Here is a 6,548-nt window from a genome sequence, read left to right on the forward strand (position 1 = left end):
TAATGCTAATCGGGGATTGAGGCAGGGACCCGATGTCTCCTCTTTTGTTTGTCTTGAGCATGGAGTACTTATCCCGAATATTGAAGAAAATTGCTAAGGACAAAGATTTTCAGTTTCATGAGAGATGTGTGGATCTTCATCTCACTCATCTATGCTTTGCAGATGATGTGGTGTTATTTTCGCATGGGGATTTTAAATCAGTGTACAGATTACTGCAAGGTTTTGAATTGTTCTCTCACACCTCGGGTCTTCAAGCAAATACTAGCAAATCTGAGTTCATTGGTACTGGTATACCTGATGAAGAGATCCAAAGAATTCTCATGGTATCCAAATTGAAGAGAGGTAAGCTCCCTTTTCGTTATCTTGGTTTACCAATTAATGTGAAAAAAATCTCCACTAGTGATTGTGAAAGTATAATTGATAAAATGGTGGCCAGAATTCGGAAGTGGAGCTGGAACTCCTTATCCTTTGCTGAGAGACTTACACTTATAAATTCAGTGTTAATTTCTGTGCACTCTTACTAGTCTCAAATTGTGGTGCTCCCGAAGAAAATTTTCAGCAGAATTAATGAGATATGTAGAGCATTTCTTTGGAAGGGTGTGTCTAATTATGGAGGGTCGGGTAGTGTTGCATGGGATGATGTGTGTAAAAGCAAGAAAGCAGGAGGGCTTGGAGTCAGAAACATTGCAATCTGGAATACTGCAGCTTTGGGAAAATTTGTTTGGGTTATTGCCACAAATAAGGAAAGCTTATGGATCAAATGGATCCATTCGGTCTACCTAAGAGGAGAGAACTGGTGGGAGTATGAGGCTCCGTTAAACTCCAGCTGGTATTGGAAGCAATCGGTCACTGTTAAAAACAGATTAAAGAGCTATTATTCCTATCCTACCTTTATCTCTATGTTTTATCGGATTAATGAAGTGTATGACAAAATTTTGAAGTTGTTTGGGAATGGGATGTTTTGGACAAGAGTTATTTGGAGTGCTTGTGTTGTGCCTAAGCATGCATTCATTACTTGGCTTGCTAAATTGAATAGACTGAAAACAAGAGATAGACTTCACCACATGGGCATAGTGACTTCAGATGCTTGTCTGATATGTGATGATGCTACAGAAAACAATTGCCATCTTTTTTTCTCTTGTTACTACAACAGGAGATGTATCATAGAGGTGAAGCTTTGGCTGGGGTGGCTTTCGAATTCTGAGAATATTCATGAGCTACTGAGATGGCTTGCCAGAGGAAAGCATCTATCTCGTTTCAGGAGATGGATTTTTGCTTCTGGTTTAGCAGTAACTACATATCATTTGTGGAGGGTTCGGAATCTAGCTTTATGGGAGGATAAAGTTCAGAGCATTGATTGTACAGTTAGACATATTAAAAGGGATGTTAAAAATAAAGGATATAATTTTGTGAAAAATAGAGTTTTGAGTCAGATAAAACCTAGTTTGGGGATTTAGTTGTATAGCATTTGTTGGTTCTTTATTGGTTGGGTTTCCTATTGGGAGTCTGTAGGTTGTAATGGTGTTTTTTCTATGAATAAATTTGCTTACTTACCAAAAAAAATATAAAAAAAATTGTTTCTTTTTAAAAAAAATAAAAATAAAAGAAATCCGTTTTTTTAATTTAGTTATTAAAATAAAGCTTTAATTTATTCATTCATTTATTTATTATTATTTTTTTAGGGCCCACTTTAAGTGCACTTAATACTCCTCTAGGACACTCAAAGTGTGCCCTTCTCGACTAACTCAAATTTCATCATAGTCTTTTAGGATCCACATCTGTAATTAAGGCTTGCATTGCGTGTCCTAAAATGCATTTTTTAAGGATTTTCATTGAGTGTCCTAAAAAGTCTAGGAGATGTTTTTAGGGCTAGCATCTAAGTGAGTGCTCTAAAAAAGTGTCATAAAAACCAATTTTTGTAGTAGTGATGGGACACCGAAAGTTCTTACCTGAAGAACATGAATTTCGAAGTTGGACAAATGTCTTCAATGGTAAACTTGAATTTGGAAAGGCTCCACCACATTTACTTGGAGGACAATTGTTAATAAAGCTGAACAAATTCCAATTCAAGTTTGGTAAGCCTAGAGATTATACACATAAGAGAGAAAATGTTAGACGTGAAAAAATAAAGAAGGTTGTAGATGGTGCGACAGGTTGCTGGAATAAAAAATCTATTTTTTTAGCTTGAATACTAAGAGCATTTGATTTTGGGCATAACTTGGATGTAATGCACATTGAGAAAAACATATCGGATAGCTTAATTAGTACATTTCTAAATATTCCTAGTCAGAGTAAAGATGGAATTAAAGCTCAGATGGATTTAAAAGTAATGGGTATTCGCAAAAAGTTACAACCAGATGTTGGTGAGAGACGAACCTATTTACCAAATACTAGGCGTTTGCATCAGTGGGGAACCACCACAAATGTCAAGTTTGTGACAGTGGAACACTAATGCAAATGTCTGACTGATTTGCATTATGGGATTCCGCGTCACTTTTAAAACTGACGCAAAAAAATCAATTGTGTCAGTTGTGAACTATCACAAATGACCATTTCTGTACAAGTGATAATAGTATTTTCTTTTTTACAAAATAATTAACCTATAAATCAAATTAACATCACTTTCCTCCTAACCTACCCAAATATGTGTCAACTTGGTGAGCATATGTGTAATAATAAGCTGGGTAGTTAGGTAGAGCTACTTATAAAAGTGCTTGTAAAAAGGTGATATATATATTTATATTTATATATGATTGGAGAAATAGTTGCATGCAGGCCTTTCCACTTGTATGAAAAATAGAAAAGAGACACGGTTTGGTGCACCAGATAAAGGTTATGGAATCATCATGATGATCCTGTGTTTCATTAGTCACATTCTACTTCACAAAGTATTTGAGACAACAAAATAGTCTCAAATAATTATTGTTGCTATTATTTTATCTTAAATTTACGTAGATATATATATATATATATATGTTTTATCTTAAAATCATAGTTCCATGTGATACTACGCCAATTTAGTTACTTTTTATAGTCACCGAATGATGAGTAATATTAATGAGTATCAACAACTATATGGCTATGAAGAATAAAATGATTACTAAATATCATCACTTACTAAATAAGTCTATTAAAAAAATAATAAAAAAACATCTCATATGACTATATTTAGATTTAGTAGATACATAATAAATGAGAATTATCTTCCAATTATCTAAAATCTCATCATCAACTCAACAATATCAGCACCTATCAACGTCAAAATTTTATCGTATATAATTGGATGAAATATTTTAGATATGAATAACATTTTAAATGAAAAGAAACCACAGAATTACTCAAAATACAATAAATTTAACAAAATCCACACTAATTAACATTAGACCATGTTAGAAAATATATATATATATGTATACATAGATCTATGATAAAATATATGTTCACAACGTATAAATGATTATTATTAAAAAAAATCCTCCTCGATTGATTGGAACTAGAGAAATAAGAAAATGTAGGAAGAAATTCAGTCCAATATTTTATGTTAAGATATCCTTCATTTATTATATTTTAGGTTGTCATTACATTCTCATTTATTTGGGAAAATTAACGATATAATTATTAGGTGAGAGAATTATTAGCTAGTTTTTAAAAAATACAAGTATTTATAATAATAATAATAATTGACTTGATATCACGTGATTAATGATTAGAATATATATAATATACACTCAAAATTATATACTTTTTACATAACTCGTTAGTAATTAAAAATCATATATATTTTGTAATTTTTGCTTATTTTGATTATTATTACTCGTGTTAATATTGATAAAAGTAAAGGTTAACATTTTTTTTTTTGCAGAGAGACAAATTTACATACAAATGAGAGAGCTTATTAAGACTCCTTTAATAGTGGGATTACTTCCTCCAAATCCCAACTAATTCTGTTAATAGATTATTAGGTTCTCAACTGTCATAACAACTTCATTGACTTGTGTTAATTCACTCATTGGTCTATAAAAGGACAACTTCACTCTACTTGTTAAAATAAGAGAAAAACAGATGAAAGAAGAAAAACATCAAATGAGAAGAGAAAGCTCAAGTGTGGAAATCAAGATTGAGTATTAAGAAAGGTTGTGAGAGCTAAGTTTGAGGATTTGTATTGAGAAGCACAATTGTTGAGAAAGTGTTTGCTCAGGAGTTGAGAGGAAAACACCTATGCGATTAAAGAAAGTGTTAGATCTAAGATTATTCCAAAAAGCTCGATTGAAGATTCATACTCATTTCGTTGATTGAATAAGGAAGATATAGTGGTTCCTAAAACGAGATCAGGTTTAAGATTGCATTAATCTTGTTCTGAACCAATATATACTTGGGTCAATTTATATTTTTATGTTTTTAATTTTCTAACTGTACATTAATTTTATTGATTTATGTTCTTAGTTTCATCTATGTTACATTGAGATTTGAGGTACTTGAACTAACAAATTTATCTTTATTTTCTCGAATAATAATAATGATAAACAGTCCCCTAGCGCAGTCTGATTTTTCAAATGAAGAAATAGTGAAATCAAATAATTATAGGTTAACGATGTATTTAATTAAAATACTAAATAAGATGTATGAAGGAGCACACAATATATATTCTATTATTGCGACACAAAAAATATATATATTCTATATTATTCAACATCATTGTTAATTATTATTTGAAAAGGAAAAAATAGTACAGGAATTACAATTTTTTAAAAAATAATCTACTAATAAACTATTAAAAATAAGGTTAGGAAGGTTAAACATGACATGTTCATACGTACGTACTCTTACTCTGTTTTTTTATTTGCCAAGGACTTATTAAACTTGGGAATTTTATGCGCAAGTAGCCCAATAAAAATCAGCTCTCCCAAATTTTCTATCATTTTAGTGTCCTACCAATAAAATTCTAACAATTGCTCATTTTTTTTTTAAGTTTTGATGTTTTTTCATTAATTTATATACTTTAATTATTGAGAAAGTAAATTGTCAGTATATTAAAATAGATTTTGTATATTTATTTAAAAAGAGAAAATAAAAAAGTTAAGTTACACCTATTTAAATCAATTATTTCATTAAAAATATCATTTACTTTTTTTATTTTTTATTTTCATAGTTCTCCTATAAAAAATATATTATTTTTTTTCATATATGCATTGTATAATTATTTTTTAATTTTTTTTCATATATACATATATATCTTTTTTTTAATTAAATACATATATATCTTTTGGATATTATGCCTTTTTATGGAAAGAAAAATAATATACTTTTTAGAAAGAAAAATTTATGCTATATAATTTGTTAGACAAGAATTTAATTAATTTTTAAGACCAATAATAAAAATAAAGCATAAGTTTAATTTTTCTTTAATTTTAATAAAAAAAATACTTTAAAAACTTTTATGAAAATGCTATAATAGAACATATCAATTATTGGAAGAAAAATAAAACTAAAAAAATGCTTCTATAAAATTTAAAAAAAAATATAGTTTTTTCTTGTACACTATTTTCAAATAAAGAAAAAATATATAAAGTTAGAGTGATACAATTTTAAAAAATAGTATATTTAAATAGTTTTTTTAGAAGAACAATATTATCAACTCATAATTTTTTTTTGAATAAATATATAATAATATACCATTTATTAAGTATGTAGAGACAATGTCTATTATATTATTATATATATATGGATTTATAAAGAAAAAGAGATAAATATACAATAATATACCATTTATTTAAGAAAAATAATACTTTTTTTATAGGAGACTATGAAAATAAATAAAAAATAAGTAAATGATATTTTTAATGAAATAATTGATTTAAATAAGTGTAACTTAACATTTTCATTTTCTCTTTTTAAATAAATATATCAAATCTATTTTAATTACTGACAATTTACTTTCCCAATAACTAACATATATAAATTAATGGAAAAAACATCACAACCTAAAAAGAAGAAAAAAAATGAGCAGCAGATAGAATTCTATTGGTGAGACAGTGAAATGATAGGGAATTTGAAACAGCTGATTTTTATTCTGAGTAGCCAACCACACGTAATAGTGATTTCAACCCGTAATTAATTACAATCCAATTATGTAAAAAAAAAAAAAAACTCTACAAGCACTTATGACCTACACATTCAGTGTGTATATATAAATATATTTATAGTGTTTCTATGGTAAGGCCTAGAAAAGGAGGCGCACCGTAACAATTTTCAGCGCTTATTTTTTTATAACCATTTATATTGTAATTATTTAGAACATCTTGTAAATTTTTAGAAAATTTCGAATAATTTACAGTATCGAAAACTAGATTCAAACAAGTTGTTTCCCACTCGCATAAAAAATATTAATCATGCATGCAACGACCTGTTTCAATAATATTTTCGACATTGTAAATTATTCGAAAATTTTCAAATATTTACAGGACGTTCTAAATAACCAGAAGAAACACGATAATAAAAAAAATCGCGTCAAAAACTATTCACGATAGGAAAACACAAAAAAATACATC

This window comes from Humulus lupulus, chromosome 2, assembly GCF_963169125.1.
Source record: "Humulus lupulus chromosome 2, drHumLupu1.1, whole genome shotgun sequence".
Taxonomy (NCBI): domain Eukaryota; kingdom Viridiplantae; phylum Streptophyta; class Magnoliopsida; order Rosales; family Cannabaceae; genus Humulus; species Humulus lupulus.